Source organism: Leptosomus discolor, chromosome 9, assembly GCF_034619465.1.
Source record: "Leptosomus discolor isolate bLepDis1 chromosome 9, bLepDis1.hap2, whole genome shotgun sequence".
Lineage (NCBI taxonomy): Eukaryota > Metazoa > Chordata > Aves > Leptosomiformes > Leptosomidae > Leptosomus > Leptosomus discolor.
Genome location: NC_141399.1, coordinates 20469023 through 20494396, shown reverse-complemented (window position 1 = coordinate 20494396; position 25374 = coordinate 20469023). Strand labels below are relative to the sequence as shown.

General features: G+C 44.0%; 1 protein-coding gene across 6 annotated transcripts in view; it reads right to left on the bottom strand.

Annotated features, from left to right (window-relative positions):
• The window catches only part of IP6K1 (inositol hexakisphosphate kinase 1), a 39919-nt gene extending 16575 nt beyond the window's left edge, over positions 1–23344 (bottom strand). For 2 of the 6 annotated variants that reach the window (XM_086469850.1, XM_086469855.1), the window contains exons 1-5: positions 23301–23344; positions 22675–22730; positions 18151–18250; positions 8532–8688; positions 8097–8141 (exon numbers count right to left, since the gene is read on the bottom strand). The gene's annotated coding sequence lies outside the window, so the exon portion shown is untranslated. The remainder of the gene's footprint in view (positions 1–8096; positions 8142–8531; positions 8689–18150; positions 18251–22674; positions 22731–23300) is intronic. The other 4 variants (XM_086469851.1, XM_086469852.1, XM_086469854.1 and 1 more) reach the window with 4 other exon arrangements.
• Between the last annotated feature and the right edge of the window lie 2030 nt (positions 23345–25374).

Genomic DNA, 25374 nt, shown 5'->3' with positions numbered 1-25374 from the left:
TGAGAGGGAGCTGAGCTGCTGAATTCTGCTGCACCTTGCCACAAATACACCCTGCCTCAGTAGTAAAGGGCACCTTCCTTCTCTGTTCAGAAGCACTGGCTTTGGTCCAAGCCTGAGAGTCTCCATAGCAGCAAGACCTGATTGAATACGTACATTAACAAAAGGTTGCTTTATCAGTACCAGCCCAGAAAATTTTCTTCTAAGCTTGTGCCTAGGAGAGCAGGGTCATCCAATATAAGCTTTGCATTTTATAGGAGAGATGAGAATGACACATGCTTTCTAGATAAGAGCTTAGGGAAAAATCAATGCTTGTGAGGCCTTATTGCTCAGCTTTCTGTGAGCTAGTTTCTGGCTTCTCTTCATCTCATTTACAAAGAGGAAAAAAGTCTCCACTGGATACAGGTTATTTTTAAACTATTCCAACGCAAATACTGCCATTCAGCACAGCTCTCAGATCCAGACAGAGACAGTTAGAAAGGAACTTACTTTCAACAGTCACAAGCTGTAAAGAATCAACCTAACACTCAAAGAAAAGATATTTCTTGAATTCACACTAATGAAGGTGCTCAGAAAACTCATCAACATGCTCATCAGCAGACAACTGTAGTTCTTGCATTCATGCAGGGGGAAAGGAAAAAAAAAAAATCACATCAGTCCCATTGAAAAGGCTTGGCTCAAAGACTAACGTGGAAAGAACTTGTAACAACCTATAGACTGAATAAGCAGAGGGAGCAATTTTGCCTCCTGCCTCAAAAATCCCATGTTTAAAGCTTTCGTTAATGCTGGTAATAAAGCACACGTGCTTTTCAGTTACAGACCTTGGCCTCCTCCCTAAATGCAAGGCTTAAATAAGCAAGCCACATTCCTGAGAAAGTCCTGAAGGACTACACAATCATCCAGGTAACTCCACCCAAATGCCTCCCAAGTAGGAGGATGATGGAATGACTATGCTGAGTTCAGCATGAGGAGGAGTACATGCAGAAACACTGCACTTTCATGTCAGCTGTGGGTACCAAATTCTACAATCTCAACAGCATCAGAAGGTGGGACAGATGAGCAGGCAAATACACCATGCTAATCTGCTGACACCAAGAGAATGAGTCAGAGCTGTGATGCTTGTGCTGAACCAGAGGACAAACACCACACAGCAAGCCACTGCTGACAGGCAAAAGGAAGGTGCAATGGACAGCACTGGGGAGGACTGCTCAGTGCCAGGGGGGACAGCCCCACCAAACAGACAAGAATCTATCACAATCAGGTGTGTCAGTCTCACATTTGTGCCACAAGAGGGGCGAAGAGAACAACTGGCACCTCCCAGGTAAGTTCTTACCTCATCTCCTGGTTAAAAATGTCCCAGAAGTCCTTGTGGAGGCGCCAGGGCCAGAGCCAAGGAAGCCAGTTTGGCCTAATCACCTACAGAGTAACGGCTGGCCCCTGAGCTGGAAAGACGCTGTTGTCACACACATGTCAAAGCCCTCTAGAGCTTGAGCTCCCACTCACACCTCCACAAAGACTTGACAAGCAGAAATGGTTGTGTACCTCAGGCTTGTGTCTCTCAGGCTCCTAGCCAGTGCAGACACCTGGATGGATGGTGGGAAGATAGGACAAGATCCTCCCAGCTTGCATAAGAACAAGAGGAAACCTCCAGCAAAAGCACCAAAATCCCAGGAAAAGGGAAGTACTTTTGCAGCAATAAAATCAGCTTTCAGGCTTGAAAGGGTGGTTGACAGGAACTGAAAGGAGCAGTGTGCTACATCTTACACCCACCACACACAGAAAGCAAACCAGAGGCCAAAGTGAGGATTCTGCAACAGGAAGAACAGTCAACTCCTCCAGCTGAAGAGCAAGGGCACACAAACTCTACTATCAAACCATATGCGGGCTCCTAAGAAGAGAAAGAAGGGATGTTTTCTGGCTCTTTGACCTCTACCATCTCACAAGAAATCCTCAGAAGAGAAAAACAAGAGAGAAAAAATAAGACCTATGCAGAAAAACAAAATATAAAGTCTATTTGAAATGTAAAAGTCAAGCAAAAAAGTTTCATCTACCTACACTTTGTAATTTTTTTTCTCCTTTCAGAACGTGTAAAAACATTGAATTAAGTAAGAAAACCTAGGTGAACAGCTAGGCCTCCAGCTCTCTCCTAGGGAAATGACAGTCAAAAAACATACATCAAAAGCTTGGTCTGCACAAGAAGAAAGTGCACATTGATACCTTATTCATCCATGTTCTCTCTAGTTTGGTAAAACAGGGCAGATTTTAGAGTGGAGACAACTGCTTGTCATGATTGCTCTTTAAAGTGATCTTCTCCATCAAATGCCTGGTTTTCAAAAAAAATAAAAAATATGTTCAGATCTCTCTTGGCACTGATGGAGCCAAATCAGTTTCCAATTCCTCCTTCAGTTATTTCTTCAGACCACAGTTACACAGGCAATCCTTTGACAGTTGCACCAGCACAAGCAGCACCCTCCTACTTAACTCTGCTGTGCTGGCACAACTGTTTGCAGCCTCACCATGAATGAAACAAGGGAACTGATCACAGCTAAAAATAAACTAGCACTTTGTGGTGTGGTGTTTTTTTTTGTTTGTTTTTTGTGGGTTTTTTTTTGGGGTTTTTTTGTTTGTTTTTTTTTGTTTTGTTTTTAAGGATTACTTTTCAATTCAGGTCAGATCCCCGATCTATTGTGCAGCCGCCTGAATTGCTGATGGTTATCCTTGTGCCTAAAGCCAATGCTTGCATTCCCAGCTCACCTCTTATTTCATGGCTGCTGTAGAACAGGATTACTTATTAAACTGAATACAGTACTTTACTGCTGCAGCTTGCAACTGCATGGAGGGTCTCTTTAACAAGACAAAATGAGGTCACACTGATGCGTATCCTACAAGTAAGGCATGGCTACTGAGCTCCCTTGAGCTGTTGCTTGTCCTAAATCATATGTCACTTTTGCAGTCTGCATGCTGAAATAAATGTAAAAACATGACTAAGTCACTGATGCGAATGAACAGCTTCGGGCCAAGTTCTGAAACAAAACTCTTCCAGAAATTGCATAACCATTAACTATATTGTGATCTTCCATTCAAAAAACTCAAGCCTATGTGATAGTGCAGATTCCACTGATTTGAAGACTGTTGACATTCAAGGAGTTGGGAGTCTATCTGCAGTTCTGGCAACTCTTCAACTGCAGCTGAATTTTGATTTTAACATGGCAATACAAAAAGAAAGATGGAAAACCAAAATAAGCTGAAAGTACTGATGACATGCTAGCACGCTTTAGAAATGATCACGAGAGAAACAGACTGAAGGTTCTTTTCCCAAATTACCAGCTCAAATACTGTTTGAAACAAAACCAACTGAAAATACTTCCTATTTCGTGGCTGCCTGGCAACCTACTGGAGAGGACTTGGTTCTCAGTTCTCTGCTTTCAGCTGGTAACAGGTATCCACATCAGACACACACCATTATGTATGGCCTTCTCATTGAAAACAAGGCACAAAAGATTGAATAACTGTTAAGATTTGACTTCTGGAACAGGCTAGGAGGCATGTTAATGAAACAGCTTCAGGAAACAAGATTTCTACAGTTTCTGTTGTGTCTGCTGTAGAATGCAAGAATCACAGTCTCTAAGCTGTTCAGCAGCCTTGTTCTGTAGATGTCATCAAATCAATCCATGAGGACACAGAAAACTAATAAATTTAGTATTTGGAATCTTGCCCTTTGTTCCTTAACATACATCTCACAGTATAGTTCCATGACAGCTAAATAGATTTAAGTCAGCACTCTTCAAACCCATCCTCTCTCCTGAGTCAGCACTGGAACTCACCTGATCCTGTTCGGAAACCAGCCTGGCAAAAAAGTTAACCCGGAAAAAAAAGTTGGTTTTGCCAATGTGGCTTCCTGAACTGGTTTAGCACCAAAGCTCAAGGAAAGTAAAAGGGGAGAATCATCCAGCAGGGCAAATGCAGACAGAAAAGCAGAAGTGCAAATTTCATTCAGCTTCAACTGTCCTGCAACCATGCGCTCAGAGAAAGGTCTCACCGTGACTTTAAAGAGACATGAGTGGCTGCTCCAAGCAGAAAGATTGTTCAACTTTTCCACCCCTCTCCTGACATCTTTATAGCAGCCTCAGCACTCTTGCAGACAGGTAGATTAAGCACCTGATCTGGTGGAAAACCAAAACAGCAGCTTATGAAACACAACAAAAAGCCCTTAGTTTTCAGCCAGATCAGGTCCCTAACAGATCTGACCATGAAGTTCAACAATCCCCCTACCATCAAAAGAAGGGAGAAGTAGAAGGGGGGGAAACCTGTGCCTAAAGACAAGGAAAGGAAAGGCTAAAGCTTGACCTCAAGCGACTGCAAAGCTACACTCTTACTCAAGATGCAAAATATCACAACAGTACTATGTAACATTTATAGAAAAAGACTTTTGTACAAAATATTTAAATTGTACGTTAAAAAAATCAGCAGATGTAACTCTTCATGTTTTAATTTTCCACAACACACCATTAATACTTAAAATGCCCCATTTCCTGAAAAATAAACCTTTAATTTATTTGTTAGCAGCATTGTTTTCAGAGCAAAAGAGCTACTAAAAATATATAGGGGAGAGCAAGAAACAGCCTGTTGTGATTAACTAGGGCATGACAAACAGCAGCAGCATGTGCAAGCAGTACCGGGGAGCAGAGCCAGGAGGAACAGTGACAACAACATTATACAAACAACATTAATTCATGAACAACAAAGAATTCTTACAAACTGCTGCCTGGGTTATGTCCAAGGCGCTCTTTACCTTGGTTAAACTATCAAGAAAGTAACTTCAGAAACCCGACCACTTCTGCACAGCCAAGCTTTTTTGGAAGCAAGAGCTGATCCATCTAAAGAGCTTTATATAGGAAACCACTGCAACAGTTACTGTCAAGTGATCCACAATCAAACTGCTTTCAGCAGTAATGTACGCAACTTAAGTGCAGGAACTACCCAGACTAGTTGTTAATCAATATACCAGAGCTCTCTGTGTGCTCTCATACTCAGAAAGGTGAAAGCCTCACCAGACATGATGCAGTGACACTAAAGGTAACATGAAGCTGGAACTAGTAATTTGTCCCCTGCACCGTGAAAGGGGTCTTGTGCTATCACAGCTCTGAAAGCTGCGTGTATGTACCCCTCATCTGCTGGACACCAAACAGTTTCACTGTGCACTGCAATACCTTAATGCTAGCGACATTATAGTCTCCTCAGAAGAAACTCACATATTCATAAGGTATGCTTCACAACTTTAGCCTGACACCCACTTCCTCATGATTGACACCTGTTTTAGCTAGCTTTTGTCACTGCTTGTAACACCTAACTCTGGACACAGCACTAATCAAATAGTGGATTCCTGGAAGACCTAGTTCGGCTCAGAGATGCAGCAAGTTCAATTTCTACTTGTCACGTTGTGTGCCACTGAGGACAGCACACTCAAAGAATAGTCTGGGCTACTTCCATACACAATTCAGTCCTCCAAAACTCAGAGTTAAAGCTGTGGCTGCCACTTGAACAAGCAGCAAGATTCCAGCACTACTGTATTTGGACAATCTTACCAAAAAACGTAGGTCTTTTCAAAGTATACTGTCTCTGTTGCAACAAACCACTAGAATGTCATAAATCAGAAGCAAGAAGTTTACCTTAAATCCTGACTGCTGACACTTAGTCACTAATTTTGGAAGTATTTACCTTTAAATATCAAATACACATATTAAAGGATTTTAAAACATTAAGAAAATTCAGTACAGCCATCATTTACGACTGCATTTAGGCAGCTGAACTTCTCACAACTCCCCAATACAAGTGAAATACAAGTGCAACAATGTAAGTCAAAGGTAAAACTGTGGTGAAGCTGCAGAGTACTAAGCAGAAGCACGTGGTCCCATCTAGATCAAAGCATGCTCTAAGCACCTCATGAGTAATAGGCTAGTATCTGTATAGAGTAAGATTTCATAATGCTGTCACACAAGATTATCAGCCCATATACACAGAGCTATCTTCTGGCAGGTAGCCTCTACTTCTGTAAACACGAGGCAGTAGGAGTTTTACAGAGGTCAATACTTTTGCAGGATTCATCTCCATCTATTTTCCACTGCTGTGAGATAAAATACAAAAAAGGAAGAGAAATTGATCACAAAGAGGCAAGAGCTTTGCAAAGGGATTGTTTCTCACCATGCAAAAGGTGACCTCCCAAAGCCTCTTTGACTCTCCTCTCCTTTAAGAGGATTACGAATCCTACCCTTGGGAGACCTCTGCTCAGCTACTGGCCCACTGATACTGCACATTAATACTATGTCTTGTCTCTGCATTCTTATCAGCTGAAAGATACTAGAAGAATTTATAAGGTCACTGGTCAAAGATCAGGACTTCAAATGGAACCTCTAACACAAGCAGGGAAAGCCACAGCCAGAGGTGTTTGGCGGGGACTCTGCTTTGCAGCTGCCACATGCCCAGCTTAGGGCAGACCAGTTCAGCTTATTTGCACATGCAGGCTACCAGCTACCCTCAGAAGCAGGCATTTAATCAAGGAACAACTGAAAAGAGGAGATCACCATATGCTAAAAAATGAGGACAAGTCTAGTGAGTGCAGTTCACAGCTTGACAGCTCATGCATAGACTGAACCAAACCGAAGTCTCAGCAAGCACTAAGCCCAGGTGTATTTTCAAGAAGTGAGGAGCAGCAATGCACTGGCAACTCCAACAGAAAGCCAAGGAGTAGACTGCAGCAAATTCAATTACACAAATCTCTGTTTTTCACAGACACCAGGAACCAAGAATTTGAGGACAATTTTTCCCCTGTTGTTCTGGTTTCTGCACCTTCCAACAAGACACCATTTGGACATTTCTGAATGGAGTCTATGAAGCAAGTCCTGAATGATTCCTAGACAACAGTAATCAGGAATAGTTTCCCTTGCCACTTAATAGCACACATCTGTAAATCTATGCTGCCATGCAGGTGAACATATGCAGGTTTTCCTTCATAAAGTAATCAAAGTTAAAATGCATTATGAATTCCACAGTTACAGACTACACATGAAGAGAAACCTTAACAGGTAGGAATATACTGCCAGCAAAGATGCAGAATCTCTGTGAATGGAGATTCAGGATGAGATTAAACACATACACAAGCTAATCCAAATGGATACAGTCAGTTCCAATTTGGGACAAACGGTAAAATGTTCTCAGAAGAAAAAAAACGTATGTGGCTAACACAACAGAAGATCTTCTCAGATGCATCTGTAGGAAGACTCCATGGTTTTGGCTGTTTCAGACTACACAGTGCAATAGCTAAGCGAAGCCAAGAGTTAAGATTTTTAACCAATAACTGTACAGAGAAGCTACAGGGTTAACCACAGAAGCACAGAAGCCACAAGGAGTTAAACCCATGAAGAATTAATACAAAATCTGTAAATGCAGAGGAGCTCAAATTACATTCCTTAAGTAGTTTTGATAAAACAAGAATGATCTACAGCTTTCCAAGAGACCACTGAAAGACAAACGTAAGCAGCTTGTGGTGAACTTGGATTTTTTAGTGTCTGTTCTTAACTTTTGAATTACGATGCTTTTAAAACAGGAAAAAACCCAGCTTAGATTAAAAAATGTCAGTTGCTGCAGATAATTGATTTCCACAGAAAAATCCACAAGTAGGACAAAACAGAACTTCTCATTGCTATTTTTAATTTCGCAGTGACAAAAAACCTCAAGACAAACATTATGCAAGACCATTAACCTCTTTGCTCATAACTGGCACCTTAATTTAGCACGCCACTACACTAGATAGCTTAAACTGAATTCTTAATGCCAAAGCATACCATGGGCTGCAGCAACGCAGTAATAGCAATAATGGAAAGGAAAAAAATCCCAAAGCAAGCACAATATACCAAATTTTGCAATTACAGTTCCTTGGGCACAAGCAGATACACCTGAGCCTGTCCAGCTCTAATGAAACAGTATTCTTTCCAGATTGGTAATCCCCAAAAGATTATCAGATGCTTCCCAGTATTTTAGGAACACTGAAGAGAAATCAAAGCACACAGTAGATCTGGACTGATGGAAAACCTCCAGCTTACCTTTTATACTAGAAAGTGGGTCAAACTCAAAGACGCTGTGACCTGCTGAAAAGGAAAGTATTTTACGTTTTGGGTGACTGTTTTTCTTCCTTACAAACTAACCTCTCAGCTTTCCACACACATCCTCCATGGCAGCTTCAGTCAAGCATGACTAAAATCTCCAAAACTGCCCTGTATTGTACTTAAATGTAGTTCAGTGGCCACCACGTATACTCATATGACAGAATGAAAAACAAAACAAGGTAACCTTGAAGAACATTCATGTCAAAGCCCCACCTCCCCAAGAAAAAACAGATGAATGTTCTACACTGATAATAAGCAAGACTGATTAATTTCAACCAGGCAGCCTCTTCAATACTGCCTTCCATCCATTCTTATCAGGTTGTGGCAAAGAATGACATTCAGGAGGAAAATAAAGACTGATTAAGAGCCTACTTTGAGAAGCTATCGTCCTGTTGTGTGGAAAGAGCGCTCTCTATGAATCACCAGTTCATCCTCCTTTGACTCCATTTACTCTTCAGAATTCCCTGATGTGCTTGAATTCGTACTCCACCCATCCAGACTGTGATGTCCCAACTTGCATACAAGAATACTGTGGGAGACAGCATCAACACACTCAATAAACTTAAGCCTGAGTGCTCTTCCTTACCCACAAATCCAATTATTTTGTCACAGAACACAATGAGGTGGGTCAGACACAACTTACCTTCTGTAAACCCACACTGGCTGTTCCCAGTCCCATTCCTTCACATGCCGAGAAACATGTACCAAAAGGCCCTGACTCATGACTGTCCCTCAGACTGAAGTGAGACTGACCAGCCTGTAGGGCCCTGGATTATACTTTGGGCCTGTTTCGAAGACAAGTGCCACATTTGCCTTTGTTAAGTAACCAGAGACATCCCAGCACCTCTGTGACTTTTCAAAGATGGCCAAGACTGGTATCACTACAACACAGCTAGCTCAGCACCTTTGGGTGCAGCCCATCAGGTCCCATGGACTCACACAGCTCAAATTCTCTCAAGTAATCCCTGACTCTGTTTTCATTTGTTTCTGGTTGCTGTTTCCTCTTTGAACCCTGCCTCTAGACACAGGGGCACAGGAAACCTTACCACTGAAGACTTAGGCATAAAAAGCACTGAATATCTCAAGCAGGTCTGTGCCAACCATCACTCATTCAGCCACCTCATTCGGCAGAGTCTTTTTTTAGCATTTTACTGCTGATCTAGAGGTAGAAGGTACCTCATAATTTTCAGGAATGTTGTAATAAGCATTGTCCTGAAAGAAAGTAGCTGTTTCCACAATTCAGAGACAGAAATGCAGACTAACATAGCTGAGTTTGTTCTGTCCATGTTCCAGGTTGTCCGAGAAACCACAGGTCTCTTCACAGGATGTAAAACCAACTTGCTGGAGAGCTGCATGACCCCATTTCTAAAACGTTTGGCAAAAAAGACTCCCTCCCACTGTCAGCCAGGCTGAATTAGTGTAGCAAAGGGAAACAGGCTCTGTAAAGAGCAAACCAAGGACCCTCTGAAAATCCCTAAGAAAGATTAATGAAGCAGCTTCTTTTCAGCTTTAATTGAGAAGAAAAACCTAGATAATGGAATAATGAAATAAGATTTTGACCCAGTTAGATGCCAACTACCCAGACTGCTCTAGGTATAGAAAAGGAGACGCTTTATGACGACTCTATATTCTTGTGGTTTTTACATACGTAATATCTCTGTGTATCAGATGAGAGGGAACATCAGGAGAAAACTCAAAGCTGTTCCAATGCTCCCCAAGAGAAAGAAGAGCCAAAGGACACAAAACACAGCCTAGGTCATTGCTGCAGGCTTCTGGCATTGAGCAGGCAGCTCTCTGTGCCATGCTCACACTGCCAAAGCAATGGCAGTGCCTGCTGCATCTCAAAGCTAGCACAGAAGTGTAACACAAGCAAACAAAAGTACACTTTATCAGGTTCCAGAACTTGCGAGTCTCCCCTGCCCCCTTCTGGGAACAAGGTGGATTTGAAAACTTCAGTATCTACTTCCACTGACAAAATTGTTTACTTGGGCAAACAACTAAAAGAAAACGAGAAAGAGCTTTCCCCTCAAGCAGGACTTCCTTTAACAGACATGGATATTATTAAGTACATCTCCTTCAGCAACAGACACAGACTCAAACTGGATTTCCTTTACCCATACACCAAAGCCACTGACAGAAACTCATGCCTGTCAGAAAATGGCCTGACAATTCATGACAGCTCAAAGGTTATGACTAAGCCGATTCATTTCTCAGGTCATGATGCAGATGTGCAATGCAGACTCCCTGTCCTTTACCCCAGTGTCTCCACTACCTACTTCCCCAAAACAAAGAAAAAAAAAAAAAGATAGCAACTACAGGAAAACTTGCATAATATGCATTAACTGATCATAAATCTTCTCCCCAAGTTACAGAAACCACATTCTATTCAGCTGCTGACCAACACCTGACTTAAGCAAAAATCCCTTTGCAGTGACTTGCCATCCCATGTATTTATGTTGAGATCCTTAAGGCGAAAGACAGACCTCACAAGGGCCAGAGGACAAAACTCCCACCTGCCTCTTCCTACCACTAACAAGGAAAACATTGTGCTACTGTCAGTCCACACATTTTTGCATTTCACAGCACGAAAAAAACCCAATAGTTGCACTTTCCTCTTCACATCCAGAGTGCAGTCCTGCAATACTCTGAAAACTTAGGCAGACATTCAAACACTTTTCCTTTGTCTCTGCTTTGCATGTGGACTACTGAGGAGGAAAGCTAAGCAAAGACCCCAGACCCCACTCCCAGCTGTGACAAGCAGAAGGGAATCTCCAAAGGAATGCAGCACGGCTACTGCTAAGCAGCCATTTAGGATCTGCGAAAAGTAGTATTTCTCATTTTGGAGAGACTGACCCCACAGTAGAGACTCAGGAACTCTATCCAAAGAGTACATTGTGAGCAACTACATGTTCTGTACTCTCTCCTCCCTTTGCAAAGTCAGCTGGTAAGGAGCAGAAGCTGGTTCCAGTACTCAGGAAGCAGCAGAAACGTTTTGTTTCCTAGGAATTAGGACAACATCGAGATTTAAACCTATCAAGTCTGAGAGTCACGCATCAAAGCCAAACACAAGCTTGCCACGAAGAACCATTGCAAGCAAGCTAATCTCACCCTTAAGGCCTTTCAAAACCAGCATTTAATTTGGTTTGCTTCAAGCTCACTATAAAGCAGCTTTACAATTCCGATGATATGTTGTAGGCTGTGACACCACTCTGATCCATCTCCTCCTCAGATCTATACATTGCCCTTTTTCTGAGCTGTCTGAGAATTAATTATATGGAGATGAACAGTGTTAGATAAAGGGATTCCAAGCAACTGGCTCTCTTAAAGGAACTGAGGACTACTGGATCTCTGCCTTCAAGAAATCTGTAGCAATGCCCATTCAGTACAACTCATGCTGTTAGAATGAGCTTAAGATCCAAACCAGCCAACATCAGCACTACACCAATCTTCTCACTTGTGGCCAGAAACAAACACATACTTAGCCATGGCGCGGGTTCTACCTCTGCCTCGTCACCACTAGACCATCAGAGTAGTCCCCTGACCTGAGCAAGTCCTGCCAAAACTGCATGTGATACAAACAGCAGCCTTGAACAAAAAGATTAATACTCTGACTTTAATACATTATCTGCATAAGCTCCATCTACCTCTCCATGTAAAGCAAGGCAGTAACAGTAAGCTTCACAGCCTCATGCGATCTGGAATTCCACTACCCAAGAGGACTTTAATCTCACATATGCAGGCAGAAATATGCCAGGGCATTTCAGCAGTCAGAACTGAGTTTGAGAGTGAATGGAGGGGTACATGCATTAGAATTTTCTCTTTCTCTGTCTTATTGTGAAGATAAAGCTGAACAAACATTTTGCTTCAGCTGCACTTGACTTTTTCTACATGGGGAAGCTGACACCACTTACATTTGGCAGGCCCCAAATGGCATCATGCGGTTTTACCAGACAGCCCAGCTTTCGCCTGAACACTGTTAAAACATTTAAAGTCAGGAGAAACACAGCAATTCTTACATCTCTCTACTGAAGATTAACAGGTCAAAGTGTTCAGTTGATTTGGTTAAGAGATTCTTTAGATAATCATAATCTATCTGAGGTCATCCAAAAGGAAAGAAAATAACTAGGAATAGGCTACTGGTTTTGGTGCTTCCACTGAACACTTCAATGATCTTCGTCAAATCATTCAGTCCTTGTGTACTTCAGTCATCGGCAAAACAGCATTTCAGAAAGGAACAGCAGGACAGCCAAGTAAATTATCTCTATACTGTTTTGAAAAGACTGCAGTTTGGTGATCTTTTTTTTTCCATGATCTCCCTGCACTCCATTTCAACTTAGTCTTACCTGATAATTACATTCTCAAGATTTAAAGAATGTGTCCTAGTCCAACAATTTAATTGAGTTTGTTAACACAGACTTAAATTAGGGCACCTCTTTCAAGTGAATGTGGTGCTGTTTGGCTGAAGAACATCTTTTTTAGCAACTTTTCTGCTCCATTGGCAGAAACTGAAAAGGACAATCTAGGAGCACATCAGTTCCACAGAAAGACTTAAGAGCATAAAAGCAAGATTATCCAAACTGATTCACTTCACCCTGGTAAACAAATTCTTGTGCCAAAAGCACAAGGAGCAGCTGTTATCTAGTAGCTTCTTCTGCTAACGTAGTTCCAAGACACCAAGATTAATCAAAATTTAGGGCTTTCTTAAGCATCTAAAAAAGGTCAGAGAGGCAGAGAAATCCAATGCAGTAAGATGTACAGTATTCCAATGCTCAAGATACAGCTTAATTTATGGTATGAGTAAAGGGAACTGTAGGTTGCCCTGAGTTGCTGAGTGGACACCCATTCTGGAATAAATATAGCAAGGTTTGTAGGGACAGGTAAAATCTTTTATTAGACCAATTGATAGAGGATGCCCTCCTCTCCTGCTGCAACCCCTTCTATTCTCACCCTGCTGACGAAAAAATTAATTCAGCTGGAAGAGACATTTTGCGGCCCTACTTTTCTACCTAATCCTTCTTTCCTTGGAAAAAGTGCTGATAGCTCACGTGTTAGTCACAAGGACAAAAAAGCACTCACATCACTGTCTACCTTATTAACACCCCCAGCAAAACAAGATTTATTTTTAAAGTGTGGTTTTACCACTGTAACTGTATCTACATTAACGGATTCCACTGGCAGAGCTGCACTAGGCAAGGATGCACAAGCTAATTAATGCGGCTGTCCCAAGCATTTGTAGCAGAAATGACCTTATAAGCAGGACCACAGGGAGTTAAAGCCACATAATCACGTTGCAAATCCATGCCCCCTACTTGATACCAGTTTAATTTTCCTAAGCAGATGACCCTCAAGGGTCACAGGCAAGAAAACATGAGCTGTAACTCCCCAACTTGACACTTCTTCAGTGTGATTTTTCCATAAGAAAGTACCAAATGAAGGTACATTCTCAGATACAGTACACTCCTGTACTGTCAACCCACTAAAAGAAGAAACTGACAAAAAAACCCCAAACCCCAACCAACACAGACAGGAGAAGGAAAGAGAAAAACCAGAGCTCCATGTTAGGGAAAAAAACAACTCAATGCAGGTGCTGCAAGAAACTAAATAATGCCATAGAGATACAGGGATAAAGTGCAACATTTTGGTTTTGAATAGGAAGTAACTTAAAAGTTTCTGTCATAACAAACCTATTTTAGACAAAGACAGTGCACTAAACCCAGTACATAATTTAAGTAAAATATATGATATAGTATCTGATAGCCCTTAAAGCTAAGGTAGCAGATTTTGCTTGAAACTAGCTACAACTCTAAAGAAAATTTCATACAAGGATACCCTCGCATCCCTTGTGACATTAAAGAAATCCAATATGGCAAAAGATACATGACACACAACTCAGGGTCATGGAAGGGATTTTCATCTGGGCCTTTTGTTATCCTGTTAACTCTTCTGGGGGTCAGCATAATCTGCAAGACTCTCAATCACTCACACTGAAAATCTTAAAGCTGTTAAAATGCCTCAAGGGTTGTTTTGTGGCTTGCAGCATGCTCTGGAAGGTAAAGGGCGAAGAATTAACAGAGGCAACCCGAGTCACTTGAGTGAAAATGAAAGGCAATCTGAACCTGAGGCTGTCTTCTCGGAAGATACATGAATTGAACGGCTAGTCACACCTTCAAGCTTCGCAAGATGCTATGTGTTTTGAAGGGCAAAAGACAAAACGGCATTTAAAGATGTCTGCAAGCTTATTGTACCAGATGAGCAGCCAGCACTGCCATCCTTTGGTGCCTTCTTCTAGCAAACCTCACACTTCCAAGGGAATCAATGTAACTTTGGCTTTGTAAAAACAAATACCCCAGAAGGGAGCTCCTAAATGCCAAAGCAGCAGTCTCTGAACACAATTCACCCTCCTGTATTTCTTAAGCTCTTCCAAAAGGAAAGGGACCTTTAATACTCCAAATCTTATTACTCTCCTTATATACTGACACTGGGCAGCAGGCTTCTTGGAATACTCTACCACATCAGCCTGTTCTGTTCTGAAGGTCTGAAAGAAGAAACTCCTCCTTTTCAAATGAAGTGAAGAATCAGACAAACGATGCCTATATTTAACTTCCTATTCACTGCAGCAGTTGCAAACAAGCTCTTGTAAACACTCCACAGGTCACAAATTTCCAATATCTTATCTAAATGTTAAGCTGCTGAAGTAGAGCTCAAAGCTCTTACCAACAGGCTTTCTAGAGTGCCACTTAAAACAGCTGAGGCCGCTGGCTAAGTAACAGAGCTGTAAAGCCAAATCAAAAAGAAAATAATTTGTTAAACCTGATCTATTGTCAAATTGGCTTTCGTCTAATTATTAAGTGCAGCACCTGTGTGTGTGTATATATATATATAACAAAACAAATTACTTTTGCACCATATGCTAAAAAAAGCACAGCACACATTCATTTGGAAGACAGACTGTGTGGCAAGTTCACTTTTAATAGCAGGTCTGTCTCAAGCCTATAAAAGCTACCTTGATTTTTCACGCCTTAAACTCCTCTGAAGATACTGGAAGACGGTGTTGCAACTTCTACAAAACATCAGCCTGCTAAATCAGATGTATTCTCACAGCCATCTGGGTTATGATACATCATGGGCCACATATAGCAAGGGAAAACAAATTTATTTAGTTTTCTTCTCTAGCTCAATACAGTGCGATAACAGGTGTCAGAAGCGTACCCTTTCAGACCAAAAGACGCAAACAAGCACTATGGGTAGAAAATAACATGCAGTTCTCTTCTTTGAAGATCATAAGAAAACTGCAAATGATAGCAAACCTGAAACAACAGAAACTGCTTTGCACTCGTGGAAAAGTCAATCTGCCAAGCTCATTACCACAAGACACTGACCTTATCAGAATTTTTAAGAGGTTTTGAATTTTCTTCTGGTTGTCATGTACAAAACCCACAAAGTCTGGAAACACTTCACAATCTAACTCGTAACCTTTAATTGCCAGGTTTTAGGAAGATATTTTAACGGCAGTGAATAAAGAGCTTGGTTTACTTTTGGCTGGTGAATGATACACCACCGTTATCTATTTTTCCAAGTATATTTGAGTCAAGCTGCATTTCCGTATCAGAACTTATTTTTAAGATGACTGGTTTTTGTTATTACATGAACCAAGCTGTCAATAGGTTCACTGTATTCTCAACTGCTGAAATACATACAGAAGTGTCAGTCCTAAGGATGCCATATGACTAATAAACAGACCACAGGAACAGAAATACCTGCGATGTGACTTAACTAAATCTAAAAATAATTAAGGGGAAAACCAGAAACACTGAGTACTACTGTTACAGTGGAAAAAAAAATACCAGCATGCATAGCACCTGAAGAAGAAAGAGTGAAAACTATTCAGATTCCTCGTGGTGCAAAACAGTGGTACTTAAGTCTGACCAAGAGGTTCAGAATTGAGAGGTTCTCTCTCAGTTTTGTAAAAATAAAAGATGTGTAATACATGTCATATAACACTTATTGGTTCAGACTTAGCTTACCTTCAAATTTTAAGAAATGTATTCAGGTCAACACTTACACTAAGAACTTCGAAATACTTAAGACCTCAATTACACAAAGAAGATTTGTACTCAACCAAAGAAAATGCCACTTGCACAGCATAAGAAAAAACAATTACAATATTTGGTCCAAATAGAAAATAAAGCAAACCATTCCAATATTTGTAAAAGTAAAGATATCCATAATCATTTTATATACGGTCACATTTAATCTAACTAAAATCCACATATTCAAGATTAAGCTGACAGGGGTTTTGTTGTGGGAGGTGCGGGGGTGTTTAAGAAACTATCTAAACCTGCGTATGCAGTGTTTCAACATAAACTGAGCTTCAGACTGCTTTAACAAATGGTTACAGACTCAGAAGACTGAAGTTAAAAGGTCTTTTTTTCCCCTACATCTGTGGTATGAGAGAGTCCACCTCCATGAATCTGACAGGCATATCTTCCTGAGATTTGCCATGTAGCTTACACACAGACCACAGTTTGGAAAAGTGAACTATACCTTCCACTAGGCAGCAAGCATTGTGAGGGCCTTCCAAAGCTCCAGGACTTGACCAGTTTTACTTACAATCCACAACAGTACTCAAAACAACACGACAGTACAGTTATACTTCATCTTCTGCAATAGCTTCAATATTTTCATTGAAGTTATTCTTTGGTTTGATTCAGCCACTAAGACACAGGACTATGTAGCCTCCTAGATTCTCTCCCAAATCCTTCCTGCTTTAAATAACTCACTGACATCTGCATTCACTGGTGCACTGATTTTGGTGCTCAAAGCTGCTTATCGCCTATAGTTAGCTGTAATGAGATCATGACTGCCTCCCCACACGTGCTTAAGCTGCTTAGACAGTGCTGTCAAAGGACACAGAACAAACAGCCAGTCCTATCTTCTTGTGCCTTCCTAAGATTTCCAAACTCACTTTTTGAAATGCTTGACAATACTTTGATACCAACAGTGGACAATGCTAATACCAATTAAACATTACATGATATTTTGCATAAACCTACTCTGGCAGTTTAAAAAAATGGGGTAAATGCAGCTCAGCGTAGAATGACGGGGTGAGGGGTTGGAAGATAAATGTCACAGCAGAATATATAAGCTATACAATAGCTCACCTTTAGATCAGTACTTAAGTCAGCTGTAACAAAGACACAGGGGCGTCCCTTGCAGAGAAGGTCATGCCACATCTCCTCCCTTCCCTGCCCAGGAAGGCAGCTGTGGAGCTCAGCATCTTCGGTCATTACCTATTGCACTTCAAACTAGCAAAGACCACTAGTCACACAGGTCAAGGGCCGCCCCACCAGAAGAGTGAACTGTGCAACACAACCAGTATTTAATCATGCAGTCTCTCAAGAAACGAGGTCATTCTGCTGGCAAACAAATGCTTATACCACAGGTACTACTACCAAGTCATATCTTTGTTGATAAAGAACTGGGCGAAAACAGCTATTCTAGACTTTTTTCTAAATTTAGAACAGCACAAGGTAATCCCTTTCAGCCTGGAAGACTATCAAGCCAGCCTGTCATCTTTCTATCCTCTGAAGAGAAAATAAAAAATAAAAAACAAACAATGACAGAGTTCTAAAATCATCATAAGACAATTCAGCTGCGATTCAGCCACCTAAATGGCCAGAACTGCTAGAGCATAAAAGTTAGCCTCCGAATCTTGGAAGCTTAGTTCTTATTACAAAGAACTGACACCAATTGACTAAAGTTAACAGATGTAAAAGAGGACTGAGCTTTTCACTTAGTTCTAGTGCACTTACCTGGGCATTCCTGTAGTATCCTCCAAAGATGAGAGTGTACCTCCCACAAACCATATCTACATATACTTACTTGAAGGGTAAAACTACAAAGCGAGAGGTAAAAAGCAAGCAGCTTATTTCTCTTTGCATGGTATTTAAGGTGGCTGCATACGTATTCTGGGTAAAACAGAAAAAGTTACCTTAGAGGTGACACACAAGCTCTCTCTGTTGAGCAGTCACTGGAATACGGAGCCAACCTCTCACAATCAAGAGGGAGCAGGACACCAGAAGCAAGTCAGCCTGGAAGATGTGGCACAGAAATGAGTTAGCAAGCACTAAATTAGCTTTTATTTATTTGCTTACCAATTCAGAACATTTGAAAGCACACTTTCCCTCAAGTCTGGGACCAGAATTCACAGTGAGCTTCTTTCAGGATGCAAATGCTCTCACTCATTCCTCTGGGCTCTGACAGATACTCTTGACCAAACAGTACCACTGCCTCCAACTGCCTCCTTCATCCCTCAGTTGAAGATTACCAACCAGCGGGTGGAGCAAAATACGATGTGTGCCTGTTCTTCATCTGGCCTGCTTTGCAAGACACTGATGGGTATTCATGAGGAAAGGCTGGCACGTAGTGTACTAAACTGGGGCAGCTGAACAAGCGCTGCTGTAGGCCCCAACACAAGGGAGGTAGCCTTTAGCAAAGAAGCAGGACAGCTGGTGGAGGAGATAACCTTTTTAACAACAAAAGCTAAATTGGAGACAGCTTATCTATTGGAGCTCTCAACCATGTGCAGTAACATCCTACCAGGACAGGCACATTACATCTCATAACCTTTTTTACTGCTTTTATTAGATTTAATTGACACAGATCTTCTACTAATATAATTATGGCAGCTACACCCACATTATTTTTGAACAGGAACAACTGCACCAATGTTAACCATCATGGATAGCAAAGCTTACTCCTTAACTCCTAGAGAAGGGGATAAATAACTTGTTGTGAATGAAACTGACCACATACTGATCGGGGGTATGCAAAATAAAAGAAAGCTTAAAGTGGCTTGTCTTTTATACACAGTTAACGCCACTCAAAATGCATATAGATGAGTCTACAGAAATAAATGGCAAATGACTTGCACCTTAATACCATCTGCAGAGTAGCTTGCACCAATAGGGAACTCTACAGGAAGCACCGGCACCCCAACACACCAATTAAAAGAACTGCATCTATTAGAAAGTACATCTACTCGAGCAGCACACTGGAAAAGCCAAAAATAACAGCTGCTGCCACATTAGAACAGCACAGGCACTGCGCACAGGCGATGCCTGCAAAACAGAAACTAAGCAGCCATGCACAAACACTTCCTCTTCCTCCCCCACCACCCCTACCACAGCAGCAACAAACCTGAGATTAAACACTTGCCAGCATCATGCTCTGCATTCCTGTCACACCAGAAATATAAGAGGGAGACTGCTAGCTGCTCCTCCATGTATCTGAAGGGTTCCTTCCATTTACAGCAAGTAATACAAATACTTGACATGATTCTTCAGAGGTTTCTGTTGCATTTTCTTCTTTTCATTCACTCCTTTCCTCCAACTCACCCATTTCAGAGCTCACTAGGGACGCCTTGTATTTACTAGGCTTGTTTCCGATACATTCCTTCTCAAAGACTGAAAAGTCAGAAATAAAAGCAGTTGTTCCTAGGCAAGTCACATTATATAAACAAGCAAGAGCAGAGCCACAGCTCTACTGAGCTGCCACACACAAACTCTGCAAGTCAAGTTCAAATCTAAACCCTGCCCAGCACCAAGACTGACGGTGTGGCACTGTCAAATGCAAGAGTAAACAAATCAGGCTGCAGTTTTCTGTCGATAGTAAGTTCTTAGACTATAAATCCCAGCATCAACACTCAACTGTGATGCACATCTCAAACACGTTACAAGTTAACTGCCGATGGGCAGACAGAGGGAATCCGATGGCAGCCAGTGAAGTGCCTGGGTTACAATGCAATGCCCAAGTAATGGCCTAAACAAGGCTTTTGTCAGATTTTTCTATGGCTTCAGTATCTGCATTTCAATCACAGATGGAAGAAACATACCTCCTCTAGAGCACAGGCTGTGGATTTTCAACTTCAAACTTATCACCTACATTTCTTATTCCAATGGAAACCACAAGACCGCCACCCCATAGCCCAGTGTGCCAGTCAGAACTCACCAGATCCATGACAACCTTTAGACACAGAGAAATCAACTAAAAACTGAAAAGGCAAGCGATCAAACCTTTTTACAAACATTTGGTGATCCACCGAGCCAAAGAGACTGTATCCTGTAAGCAGATGGTCAACAGCTCCAACCTTGTACAAGGCTCACACTAGTCAAGCTTAACAAGGGCAGAGTTTGATAATTTTACCCAAAATAAATAAGCTCCATATGTGGGGAAGAAGAAACAACCTGGGCAGCTCAGATGGGATGAGAATAGCATGCCACTGCATGATTAAGAAGAAATCATAATGCTCGTTCAGAAGGCTGACTAGCTGATAAGGGTGCAGTTACTACTTCAGCCTGGCATTTTTCGACCTGAGTGTTTGCTATTCTAACCTTGACTTCTCACTACGTGGAAGGCAATAAAGAATAACTTGCAAGTCAGTTAACTTACACAATCTGCCATGAGAGGGGATCTCAAAGCACATCTAATTTTGCTTTCTAGAATATTTTTACAAGGACATGCTCAGTACTGTCATCCTGATAATGAAACACACAATGACACCATTCACAAATGAAGCTGGAAAGAAGCATGGACACTACTGTTCCATTTAATTGTTAAATATAGGTAAAGATGTATTTAAAAATTACATTTTATATAGCTAAGTAAATATATAAAAACACATTGTTGCACTGTTTCACAGCCAGGGCACAGGTTACCCTGAACAAGAATAAAACTCCATTCCACCACCAGCCCCATGTTCCCACCATTGCCCTTGCACCAGCAAAATCATTAAGAACCCACAAAGCTGGGGAGAAAAAAAGTGTCAGTTTGTCTTCCATTTGATCAGTTCAGGGAGTCAGGGAACTCTTATTCCCACCTGCATAAGCACCCCAGCTGGCACCAGCGACAAGGCAAGAACCTCCTGTTGGTTGCAGTCTATATTTACACAAGCTTAAAGTGACTGCAAAGTTACACACAGAAGGTGGCACAATGAAAACCACTGGTGACTGGAAGCAGATCCTAGAAGCTGTCCCCTTTCTCATCTCAACAGTGAATCATGCTCACTTGCTCTTTTTCTATCTAAGAAACATACAAAACTGCCACAAGGTGCCTACTAGATACCCAGAGTAGAAACTAACACAGGAAAGACACACACACTGTTCAGAAAAGGGCCCTACCTCTTTCTACGCCATGGTCATCAGAGATTCCCATGGTAACGACCCCCGTACACATCAACTTCCACCTCCAGGAGCCAAGGATCACTTCCCCTGCTCTCCCAAAAGTCATTAGACAGGAAACAAAGGCAATGCCATGAAAATGACACTTTAGATTCACCTAACAGGCTCTAACCAGGATGGCATAGTCCATTCATCCATGCACCTGGAAATGGTTGTGCTGAAAAAGCTGGGAAGGTTATGAAAAACTCTCTAATGCTATCAGAAGAAAACCTAGCATTTGAACAAATTCAAAACATTGACAAAACAAGAGTTTTACAAAGTTAAAACAGCAACCCAATATTACCTTGCTATATACAGAGTTCACACTATCTTTTTACAACGTACCACTTCCCTTCCAGCTCCAAAACAAAGCACTTACCTTAGGTCAGTGCTAAGCTAACCCAGACACATAAAAATATTTCTCAATATCAACAGCTGTTACATAGGATTAGAATGTCCCTAATAGACCCATTTAGGGTTACACTCACAACATCTAATGACTGATATATCTAATTCTAAAACACTTCCATTCTGCTGACAGAATTCCCGCAAAAAGGAAATCAAAGTCTTAGTTCAGTGGTCTATAACAAGAATATAGTATTTTTCTCCATTGAAAATCTGACCATATGCACATACATCAGTATATCAGCTGCAGATGACAGTTCAATACAAAGAGACTTGCACGAGACATTACAGCATATTATCATGAGACAAGCTATCAACTAAGTTTACACAAATAGGCCTACTAACCATAGAAACAGCACACTAAGAAAGAACAGACCCAAGGCCTCACTGTTTCAGCACCGTTGAGTGCTTCATTAGCAAAGGCCAATCTCTGAATTCAGCTTTGGAAGCTCTGAATACCAAATTAAGCCAGGTGAACCCAAAGGGAGGAAAAGCAGATGGAGCAGAAATACAGCAAGACAGGCTGAAATGAGAAAGGCAGCACATACCAAAGCATATTGCTGGAAAGAAAAATGGGGGCCTTGCTGATTCAGAGCTTTAAGATGGAGGGACACGGAGCCTGGTACCAGTTTACATTCAGAGTAGCTGAAAACTGAATAGCAGTCAGTACCACCTCTCCTAATCCAAGTCCTACTCAGAAACCCAAGGGAAGGTTGATGGTTAGTGTCCAGGTCTGCAATCCCATGAGCCCACTGCCTCTAGGGACTGCCAGGCCCTTTCCAGTAACTGCTGGGGCAGCCAGCACTACCAGAGCCTGCCCACACTCCCTCCTCTGCAGGGGTGGCAGTACGTTAGGATGCAGGAAGGGCCCCCAAACCCACCAGCTTCCTCACCATGTTGATTTAATGTTACCACCGTGGTCTGCCGAGTTCTTTCCTGCGCGCAGCTTCTGTAGAAGGGAAAGGCAGAAAGGGAGGGGACGCTAGACCTGCTTGCCGGCCAGGGCCCCCGGCAGGGCCACCGCAGCCCTGCCCAGGCACCCTGCTTCCTACGGGTCTGCCCTTGCTAAGCCCAGCTCCCGGAGCTCTCCCCACGCTGGGGAACGACCCACCCATCCCAGCTGTGCCCCATACGGCCCTGGCACGAGGAAGCGCCTGGGCCTCCCCCCCCACACACACACCCCCCGCAAACACCAGGACGCGCCAGGCTTCCCCCCACCATGGGTCCGTCCCTGCCTCCCCACGGCACAGCGCTCAGTCCCCCATCTCACCCCGACTCCTCACAGGGCCGCGCCTGTGTGTCCTCTCCCCCCGCCTCCCCGCGGGGCCGCGCCGGGCTCCTCCCCCCTCAATCTGACCGCGCCGGGCTCTCTCCTCTCCCATGCCCCCCGCACGGGGCCGCGCCCGGTTCTCCCCTCACGGCAGCACAGCCGGTTCTCGCTCCCTCATCTCACGACAGCGTGCCCAGCTCAGCCCCACCTCCCTCAGCCTGCCCCGGGCCTTCTCCCGCCGTAGTTTACCAGGGCCGGCTCTGCCTGCCCAGCCGGGGGCTGGCGACACCGAACCCCCAGCGCCGCCGCTCCCCGCCGCCCGCTCCCTTCCGTTCGAATCAACAACAAGATGGCGGCGACCAAGGGGGCAGAGCCTCGATACTGCCGTCATAGCAACCGCGACGTCCAAATCCCGCCCCTCCGCCTCTTGCGGCAATCCAGAGCCGAGCCCCGCCCACCGGGAGCACTTCAGAAACGCTGATAGGTAGAAACTGCCGTCACTCAAGCGCAGAGCCGTCCCGCCCCTGTCTGTGCGCGGTCTGACTCCGGATGGCCGCGCACGTTAGGCACACGTGACGTCCTACAGTACCCCGCCTCTCCGCAAGCTACGCCGTCTTATTGGCTACCCGCGGGGCGGCGCTCGGCCAATGGGCACGGGCCGCGGGCCCTACCGGGCCGGGGTGGTGCGCGGCGGGTGTGCGGCCTTGTGAGGCGCGGCCCGGGCTCCGATCTCCCCAGGCCGGAGGCAGGTCTCACGGGTCAGCCCGGCGTATCTGTCTTCCTCCGGGGCCTTGGGCGAGTAGTGACGGCCCCGGCGGGGCGGCGCGGCCCTCTCGGTGCGGTGCACCCTGCGGGGTCGGCCGGCCTAAAGCCAGCTTCCCCCACGGCGGCCTGGCCGCAAACAGCTCCTCACCCTGGGCAGGCTTCTCGGGGCAGCAAGCGGAATGTGTTCACACAGCTATCCGGCACAATAAAAGGTTTAATTCCTGAACGGTTGCAGTTCCTGTGGATTTAGGGCAAGGGGACCCCCCGGCAGAGTCACACAGGTGACCCTTCTTCACTGTGAAATTTCACAGCTGGCTCCTGCCCTCCTATTCTTCCCTTTTAGCCACCTACTTCCCAAATTAGTCTCTTTCTTCTTATCCCACCAGCACTTTGTTTCCCCGGGAGCTGCTGGGGAGATATCCTACATTCGTGGTGCGCTTATTTGAAATTCAAATAACCTGTTTCCCACCTCTCCAGCTGACTGACTCCTTCAAAACGCTCCCACCTGTTCACCAGGCCCTGCTAACGCTCCTGCTGCGTGTCGCGCTTACCTGCTCCTGTGCTAATTCACTTTTCCTCCCAATTAAGAAACCCAGCCCCTCTGCTGAGCAGCTGCTTGTCCCACCCCCTTGTGCCTGGGAGTGCGTGAGCAAGAGAGAGCTTGAGAAGGACGTGGGACACGAGGCAAAAGTTTCTCAAAATTACCCAATTGAGTTTTTTGGACCCAGATCATGTCTCTGTGGTGGACTGCCCTGGTTGGGTCATGTCCAGAGGCTACGGAGACGCTGCCATGACTGGAGCAGACCCTGCCAAAGCCCTTGGCAGGTTTTGCACAGTGCAAACCCCAGCCTGGGACCAGTGTTGCTGTAACTGCCATTCTGGTCTTGGGTCATGCCACTCTCATCCCTGGCTGGAGACAGCGCTAATGACTGCCACAGCAGGACAGCCACCAGCAGGCCTGCTCAGCCACGGCACTCCCTAGAGCAATCATGGCAGCTGGTGCAATTTCTGTCACCATTTATTGATTTGCACTGGCTGGGGCATCTCAGGGGCTGGCTGCACCCTGTGGTCTATGGGTTTGGCCACGGAGAAGGGATCCTCTCCTCCTCCCAGGCCCAAGGACTACACAGGGTGTCTGCCAGCACCCGGTGCTCTGCCCAACATGGCCCACGGGGAGCCCCTCACTGAGTCAAGCTGCTGAGATCCAGCGCCGTGCCCCAGTCATGCTGTTGAAGAGATAGTCCCCGCCGGTGCCTGAGATGGGAAGCAGCACTCAGCCATTGCCCTGCAGGCGCTGCCCAGGCTTTGATGCCTGGCACCCATCTCTCCCATCCTCCAGAACCCTCTGCCCTGAGGGATGCAGCCCGAGGCTTCTGGGGCGGTGGGACAGGGCACTCACATGGGTCCCGGGCATGGCCATCAAACTGCTCCTGTGCAGAGGAGAGACAGGAGAGGGTGCTGAGGACCCCAGGGCTACCTCCCACATCCCCAGCAGGGCACTCACCCTCGCTGCCATGGCACACACTTACCGGACTGCTAGTGTGGGGGCAGCTCTGCT